Source organism: Fundulus heteroclitus, unplaced genomic scaffold (assembly GCF_011125445.2).
Source record: "Fundulus heteroclitus isolate FHET01 unplaced genomic scaffold, MU-UCD_Fhet_4.1 scaffold_62, whole genome shotgun sequence".
NCBI lineage: Eukaryota > Metazoa > Chordata > Actinopteri > Cyprinodontiformes > Fundulidae > Fundulus > Fundulus heteroclitus.
Genome location: NW_023397055.1, coordinates 2,090,133 through 2,099,417, shown reverse-complemented (window position 1 = coordinate 2,099,417; position 9,285 = coordinate 2,090,133). Strand labels below are relative to the sequence as shown.

Genomic DNA, 9,285 nt, shown 5'->3' with positions numbered 1-9,285 from the left:
TAGGCACATTCTAAGTCAGATGCATCTGACTTAAATGAAAATGCTGTTACTGCAGATGTGTGCTTGACTGTTTATAGCAAAGTTAGCTAAGAGCAAAATGAACATGCACAGATGAAGAAACAGGAAGGATTGCTCAAGTGATCACATGACTAGTTCAGAGTCATGCAAGAGGAACTTAGAGTTTGTTTCTCACAGAAGACTTTAAGTAAAGATCGAGGACAGAGAAGAAGTTTAGCTAAAGAGGAGAAGACCTGGAGCTCTGACTGAAGGTTCAACCTGGTAGGCTGAAGATCTGAGGCCTCAACCTGTTTATCTTCTACCAAGAAGCTGTTGTTACTCAGGGGACTGAAAGGTGGAAAGCTCTTCATACTAAAACAGTATTAGGAAAGGACCTGTTGGGATTTTAGAACAACAACCAGTCCCATGGAAGGAAAACTGGTTTTATATGAGGCAAACAAGGCAGCTGATCAGTTGATGGTTCAACAAGTTAAACAGTCAGTCGGTGACTGCTGGGAGCTTCTTCTGACAGAGGTTGGTGTGTTTTTCTGATTAAGCAGGTATGAAACGTAGGTTTATGGGCCTAACTGTATTTATCATAAATATAACTCACACCATGAATTATCAACTAAAGGCCAGTTTACCTGGTTTAATATCTGTAACTTTCTGCTTTCTGCTCTGAGCTTCATTTCCTGGTGTAAATCAGCTTCAGTCTGATGTTGCTGTCAGAGTTTGGAGCAGATTCGTTGTTAGTCTAGAGGAAATTCTTCAGATTAAAACTGCTGCTACTGATGAGTTTATTACAGATGAAGAAAACATTCTTTACTCAGGAAATAAAAAGTTACGTTCTGGAGCTCTCTAAAAGTGACATGACCTCCCGTCCCGTCCCATCACGTGACGTCGTGACCACGTCACGACGTGACATGAGGCCACCGACGGATGCGCTCTGATATGGGCCGTTGACCGTCTTTATGTTGTTGTTAAGACTAAAGATCTCTGATGACTTTTAAAGGATGTAAACTTTGGGTCAGACACCAGTTTTTTGGTTGATGTAAATCTTCCCTCGCCGAGCCTGAAACTGATTATTTTTATACTACATCAGTCTGAAGCTAGTGCAGCTAACAAGGCCTCCATTCAATCGTCGTCGTCTCTCGACTAGAAACACTTCTGCCTCAACAAATTTCACTTTTAACCGAGATCTAACAGAGTTTATTATTAAAGTTAAACCCAGAATTAAACTAGTCAAGCAGCTGAAGGAGGAAATGGCTGCTTTTCGAACTGAGTCACTCGTGTTGTCTCTGCTGGTTTTCACCTTCGGTGTTTCTGCTGGTAAGTTTGATCTTAAATGATAACAAAGCATATTTTGATGTGAAATGATGTGATTTAAAATATTTCCCTTTCTGTAAAAGTTCTTAATTGATCTATTGCTGATTCTTCCCCCTAATTTATTCCTATATTTCATTATTTCATCCTTTCCTCAATCCAATCTGATAAAACCTATTCTGGAACCATGTTGTTCGTTTATGATGAATCAGTTTATTTTTTTTAATTATGGTGGTAAATGGTTCTGTTTTGGTTCTATTCACATGCTTGAAACGGTGAAATCTTACGAACTAGGGGAGATCAGGACCCTTAAACCCTGTAACTCTGAGTCTCCTCTGCAGCTGGATGATATTTATTGTTCCATTACAGCAGACGAGGAGTAGAAAATATCTGATGCAAAATGTCTCCTCGGTAAAAACCAACACCTGGTTGGTATGAAATGTCCTGCAGTAACTAGAACTTCTTCCTCCACAGAAAATCTGATATAAATCAAGTAAAACTGTAAAATAAAAGTCACTGCACTGTATGTTTTACTGACCAAAACGGACAAATACGTCAACAAACTGGAACCTATTGTCCTGATATCAAAGCTAAATTGGGCTGATATTCACTGGACAACACCTGACAAAATGGGAGTTATTTCATTAAATACATGGCTCACAAAATTAAAGGTAACACTAAGATCCTACACATCCTACATCTATATTAATAAAATTTTCTCACTGGAAAACTTTATTATTAACACAGTGGAATTGATAGAGAAGAAAATAACAAAACAAATACCAATGTAAATCTACATTATTACACCATGGAGATCTGGATATTGATTCATACTCAATATAAAAGTGGAAAATAAAACGACAAGCTGATTAAATGTTAGTGAATATTCCTCAAGACAAGTCAGAATGAGGCTCAGCAGCGTGTGTGGCCTCCACCTGCCTGTAGGACCTCCCTACAACTCCTGATGAGGCGGAGGATGGTCTCCTAAGGATCTCCTCCCAGACCTGGACTAACATTCACCTGGACAGTCTGTGGCATTGGTGGATGGAGACATGATGTCCCAGACGTGCTCAGCTGGATTCAGGTCTGGGGAACAGGAGGCCGGTCCATAGCATCAATGTCTTCATCTGGCAGGAACTGCTGACACACTCCATGAGGTCTACCGTGTCTGCATTAGGAGGAACCAGGACCAACCTCACCAGCAGATGGTCTCACAATGAGTCTGAGGATCTCATCTCTGCACCTGATGGCAGTCAGAATACCTCTGGCAGCACATGGAGGCCCCCAAAGAAATGCCCCCCCCCCCCTTCCACCCACATACACACCACACACCATGACTGACCCACTGCTAAACCGGTGAGGCTGGAGGATGCTGCAGCATCAGAACGTTCTCCATGGCGTCTAAAGACTCTTTCACGTCTGTTTCATGTACTCAGTGTGAACCTGCTTTCATCTTCGAAGACCTTAGGGCGTCAGTGGAGAATTTAATCTTGGTGTTTTCTGGTAAACATCCTGCACCGTGTTGGGCTGTTAGCAGAACCCCCATCTGTGGACATCAGGTCTTCATACTCTCATGGAGTCTGTTTCTGATCCTTTGAGCAGACACATGCACATTTGTGGCTACTGGAGGTCATCCTGCAGGGCTCTGCCAGTGCTCCTCCTCTTCCTCCTTGCTCAAAGGTGGAGGTAGATGTCCTGCTGCAGGCTTGTTAACCTCCTACGGCACACGTGTCACACTCAAGAGTAATATCATGTCATAAATTAGAGGCATATATCCTTTTAAAGTGTATAAAGTGGCTAAACCTGAGCTTCCTGCAGGGAATGTTGATTTTTTTAACTGTGCAGTAAGAGCATCCTGCCACTAGATGGCAGTTTTCCCACAACACATGAAAACAACCCAGAAATGTCCAGAAAGAGAAGTGATGCAGAATGATGATTTTAAACTGTAACTCACACCAATATCAACTTTTTTACAGATAAATAGGGCCTAATGTGCTACTTTTATGTTACTGTGCATTTTTTCATGTTTCAATGTGAACTAAAATTAAATGATCAAATCGAAAGTATCATCTATACAGGAGCAATCGGCCCTTTTAATAACTTCATGATGCCAAAGTGGCCCCATATAGAAATTAGTTTGACACGCTTGTCCTACGGCCTCATCCACGTCTCCTGATGTACCGCCTGTCTCTTGTAAGCGCCTCCATGCTCTGAACACTACGCTGACAGACACAGAAAACCTTCATGCAACCATCTATACATATAGTAAATGTGTTAGACATTAAATGAACGGTTATTGTGAATAATCAGAGCTCCTCTCTAACTTCTCTGCTCTGTGTTGTTTTCTCTCCTGCAGGTCAGAGAATCATCACAGCAGAACCAGGAGACAACGTCATTCTGACATGTAGAGCAGCTGAGAACAAAGATGTTAGAGTTGTAAAGTGGAGCAGAACTGATCTGGAGTCAGATCATTATGTTCTTCTGTACAGGGACAGTCAGTTTGATCCAGAGGGTCAGTCTCCATCCTTTAGGAACCGGGTGTCTCTGCTGGACGTGAAGAATGGAGACGTGTCTTTGGTTCTGAAGAAAGTGACGACTGATGATACAGGAACATATGAGTGTCGAGTCGTTCAGGGAGGAAATAATGAATTTATGTTCATCTGCACCATTAACCTGATAGTTGAAGCAGGTGAGTCTGTCTGTGGATCAGAAGCTCCTGCAGCTTCCTGGTTGTTGATGGAAGAGAGAAACAGATCAGATGTTAGATGATGGAGATGGACAGAAAGACTTCAATGAATCCTGGTTTTCATTTCTGACAGAACCATCCTAGAACTGAACAATTTGACAGTTTTCTTCCAGAAAGTCCAACAGAAATGTAGAACGTCATCCAGCTGCTTTGATTTAGTTCAAGAAGCATCAGATGCTGCTTTGCTGCTGCTGCTAAAATCATCTATTATTACAGTTCTACTGATGTGCTCTAAGACATTTATTTATTATTGAAGACATAGAAACAAATGTGGAGAATCAGAAGATAAATGAGGGCTGGCAGTGACTCTGTTTAAAATCAGTCTCCATGTCATTCCAGTCATTTACCAATCAGCTGATTTCAGGTAAAGATGCTGAAATCAATGCAGAATAAAGTCTATTTCAGTCCCCAGTAGTCAGACATCAGATATGTAGAGCAGCATCATGTGATCTGCTCCTGGCCAGCACCAAGATGGACTCCTGGCTTTCAGAGAACAGCTTCTGGATCAGAGGATTGTTGCTGTTCTGGAGCAGAACAGCAACAATCCTCCAGAACTTTCCTCAGGATCCTGTTAAAGGTGGAGAAAGATTTCTACCATCAAGCTGTTTAGTCACTTTAAGCAACATGACAAGCTGCAGAGCTGCACTACAAGGTCACCTTCAAGAACTGTTGCTATGGTCTGCTGCTGTCTACAACATTTAATCTAGTGGACCTTCAGAGGAGGGAGCGTAATAGAAAGGTGGAGGAAACAGAGCTGGAGATGCTGATGAGACTCTGGAGGAAGCAGCTGCTCTGAGATCAGAGATCAGTAGATGATGAGGGACAGCAGCTTCTCTATCGTCTCCTAGCTGAAAGACCAGACTAACTCCTGATTCTCTTCTGCAGGGAACGAGGATGGACCAGAGGGGGGTAGAGAGCAGTGACGTGCGGTCAGGGGAGGCAGGTGAGGCAGTGCCTCACCAGCCATCATGGAAAGAAAGAAAATATATAATCATAAAGTAATTTAAATTGTTATATTCATCCGGTGGTTTGTACTAAAAAATATTTATTTTTCATGTAGCTTCACCAATTTCGATTTTTATTTGTTCAAAATCGCTGAATTTTCTTATTTTCCCATTCAAATGCTTGGAAGCGATGCCGGTGAGGCAGCAGCGAGCTCTGCCTCACCTTGGATTGCGCAACCCCTGGCTCTGCGCTGGCTGCTAAGCGGAGAGAGCATGTTGCTGTACGGCGTCAATAAAATGGTTTAAACAAATTTAATATGTGAACTTATTTCCAATAATTTAGCTTATGTATATAATGTACAGTGCTTTTTGTCACCAACTGTGTTTGTGTAACGTGTTTCGTGTAATGAGCGATTATAAACGGCAGAGAACAGCTTCGAGGTGAGGCAGGCAGTTCTCTTGCCTCATGGCAGGGGGCGCTCAAGATCCCAGACGTTCGTCTTGTTCACTCCTCAACTGCCGAGTAAGTGACAGCGAGCTAGGCTAAACGATTCGGGAAGCAAGTCAAGTGCAGCGATAGATTATAATAGAGATAGTGATTTTTTTTCCTCTCTTGCATTCATCCTTCAAAAACGGTGAGGGATGAATGCAAATCTCCTGGACAGCTTCTCAACTTTTTGGCCGAGAAGGATCTTGTTGTAACTGTTCCTGAGGCAACAAAGTTGCTCCAGCTCGTGCTCACGGTGCCAGCTACTACAGCGTCAGTGGAGCGGTCATTGTCAGCCCTGAAGAGACTGAAAACATACAGCAGGAACAGGACGGATCAAGGAAGGCTTTCTTCCCTGGCAGTGATCTCCATTGAGACAGAGAGACTTTTAAAACTGAAGGAAGATAAGGAGGACTTCTATCGCAACGTGACGGATGTTTTTGTGCAGAAGGAGCGACGCATGGACTTCATTTATAAGTAAAGGTAAGACAGTAATAACATTTATTTTGTTTTGTTTTTTAAGGAAATGTGTGTTTTGTGAGCTACCGTTTGTATGTGTAAGGATGCAGAAGTGAAACATAACCTGTAAACTGCTGTCAATCTATGCATCTATTTGCAAATCTGATTCTGATGACGTCAGTGCCTCACCAGCTATGAACCTCACCGCACGTCACTGGTAGAGAGAGCTGGACTGGACTAATAGACCCTTTTCACATGACGTCACTCAACTTCCGTTTTGAAGCGGAGCAGGGTATCTTTACTTCCGGCTGCATGCTTTTACATAGAAAATTCGGGAGGTGAAGACGTGTTTCACTGATAATCAGCGCGATTTCATAAGGTAAGACTGAGACCACAATGTGTCGTATTGACTATCTTTATTTTTCTTAGTATTGGTAGCGATCATTGCTGTTATATAGATGCTTTGATCGGGACAGTAACATGAAGATCAAAGCTAACATGGAGCAGCTTGTTAGCTTACCTTACCAAACTTTTACCTATCAGTAATCAGCGTGATTTCATTAGGTAAGACTGAGAGCACAATATTAAACGTGTCTTATTGACTATCTTTATTTTCCTTAGTATTTGTAGCGATCATTGCTGTTATATAGATGCTTTGATTGGGACAGTAACATGAAGATCAAAGCTAACATGCAGCAGCTTGTTAGCTTACTTTACCTGTCATTAATCTGATGTAGATGTTATAAAATGATTACTGTAGCTTTGCTATTGTAGAAATAAATCTTGTTCACTGAGTGAAAAAAAGACATTTATCTGCTACATTGTTCCCCTTACTTGATTATGGTGACGTGTTATATATATTTGCAGTCACTGAATTAAAAAGATCTTATTCCATTTGAATCTTTTTGTTCATTCCTAAAAAAAAATACCGTGGGTCTATTGGACAGTACTTCTGTTTCTGAATTTTGTGTATTATAATGAATTTTCTTCACAATATTATTTGCACTTACATTAATGCACTTTTTTTTTGTTTTTGTGCAAAATACTGTATATTTTAAGTAGAAGCCTGAAATTGTTTTATTATACTGTATTAGTAATGACATGTGCTGCTGACCTCTTAGTCAGATCGACCTTTAAAAAAAGAGATCTTAATCTCAATAGTTTATCTTGTTAAATAAAGGTTTTAAAAAGTATTATAATCTATTTTTTCTCCCCTTGTGTCCATCTCTCAGCAGCATCATATCCACCAAGCATGGCACAATCACAGAGAAACCGCTACTGCAGTGTCCCACAGTGTTCGAACAACAAAAAAAACTTTCCATATCTCAGTGTTCACGACTTCCCGGCTGATGCTGAGACTGGAGCCCGTTGGGTGACGGCAATAAGAAGAGACGAGGGGCCAAATTTTAAAATCCTTCGCTGCAGCACTTAAGCCTGCAGTCAGCACTTCTCTTCCGAGGACACCTATGTTTCTGCAAGTGGTCTTTAACAAATTAAACTCCATCTTTCTTTCTTAAAGATAATTGAGTTATAAGTTTATTTAGCTTTTCCCAAGATAATTTCAGTGGCTCACCACGTAAATTTTTATTAGAGATGTCAAAATCAATTTGTTAATGAAAGGAAATTAATCCGAAAAATTAATTAATTTCTGCACATATAAATGGTTTTTAAAAATACTCACCTGTACACTGTGATCGCACACTGTCTCTTTCTCCTGCATTGTTTACATTTCAATTGTTTACTGTTAAATCACTGCTGTAATTTACTGTAATTCTCAAGCTGTATGCAAACGGAATTTCGTTCTGTACGCACTCTGTGCATACAAAATGACAAATAAAGTTGTCTAAGTCTAATTTGTCTATGGATGAACCCAGAACCACACACAAGGGACTTAAAATGAAAGTCTTTATTGAAGGTTTGATGGGATGGAGGGTGATGTAACCAGCGAGGCAGAACTGCACGGGAACAGGGTGATGGTGTTGGCAGGAGCTGATGGCCCGGAGAGAGACTTCTTGGAACCAGGAACAGGCATCAAGGTCCACAGCTCGGCAGAGAATTGACAGTTCAGGGGAGAACCCACCAGAGCTCGGCAGCAGGCTCTTCTGTAAGGCAGAGGGGAACCGGAGCAAGACAGCAGGATAAACAGGACAGGTAAAAGGTAAAATGGACAGAGCTGCTATGAGTATCTATGTAATAAATAACTAAAATATATGAAGTGTGATGTCTGAAGTTTTTTAAAATCCATGTTTTTTTTTGTCAGTTCCCTGAAAAATAACAGTATAGGACACAAGGGGTTTGCCCCGACAGCAGCATAATCCATAAATACTATAATTAACTGATTATTAGTGTGCATGCAACATTATTGACAGCGTCTTTCTCAGTCTATGATGTCCTAAACTATCACAGTTTTAACAGGAATGGGCAGAATTATTTTATTAATTGAGGCTTCAGATCTACTGACGAGACTGAGAAACACACTGAACCCACCGAGGAATTTTGTGGGATACTGCAAAGTCTGCAACCTCAGTAAAATACTACACACAAAAAAAAAAAAAAAAACGGGAGGGAATAAGGCTCCTCATTTTTATTCATATAGCTGTGACCAAGTGGCCAACAGCATTGACACTGTTCTAAAACAAAGTATGAAAAGGCTCAACATTATACATCAACTATATCCCTGCTGTGACTCATTGGCTAAAAGCTGTGAAACAGATAAGCTGATATAGCAATAAAGCTAGCGTAGCAATATAATGGAGAAATAGAAAACTAATAAATGACAAAAGTCCTGTTGGTAGCATAGCTACCATTATCCTAGCATCTATGCTAACAACAGAGCTAAGAAGACAAAGCTCTTACCTTCATAATCGAAAAGGTATTGTTCCACAAAGAACTTGTAATCTTTGTCGAGTTTGGAGGCTTGTGTGGCTGAAAGCTTTTGTACCAGTCTGTGCACGTCTCCCAAACGAAATTTGGGTGGATTGGTGAGGGACTGTGTGAAATCCCTATGTAAAAACACTGCTCGCGGAGAAAGCGGAAGTAAAGATACCCTGCTTCACCGCAGAACGGAAGTTGCATGACGTCACTGTGAAAAGGGTCTATAGTTAGTCTAACAGTTTGTGCTGTCGTCGTTCTTCTTCTTCTTGCTGTTTTTATGATCCGTAGAAGGCAGATAAGTTCTTCATCAAGACCTGAACCACCTCCAGCACCAGAAGATGAAGCCCTGTTAGTTACAACAGGACTCTAACAGTCTAACCATCCTTTCCAATTGACATCTCTGCTCTATTTGAAACTTTTCTGTTAAACATTTTGTTTATTTCATGTATCGTTTA

At 40.9% G+C, this 9,285-nt stretch overlaps 1 long non-coding RNA gene across 1 annotated transcript; it reads left to right on the top strand.

Moving 5' to 3' along the window:
- Positions 1-224: 224 nt before the first annotated feature.
- Positions 225-4,010, top strand: LOC118561374. Its single transcript, XR_004929997.1, has 2 exons — positions 225-531; positions 3,677-4,010. It is a non-coding gene; the product is annotated as an uncharacterized LOC118561374 (long non-coding RNA).
- The last annotated feature ends 5,275 nt before the right edge of the window (positions 4,011-9,285 follow it).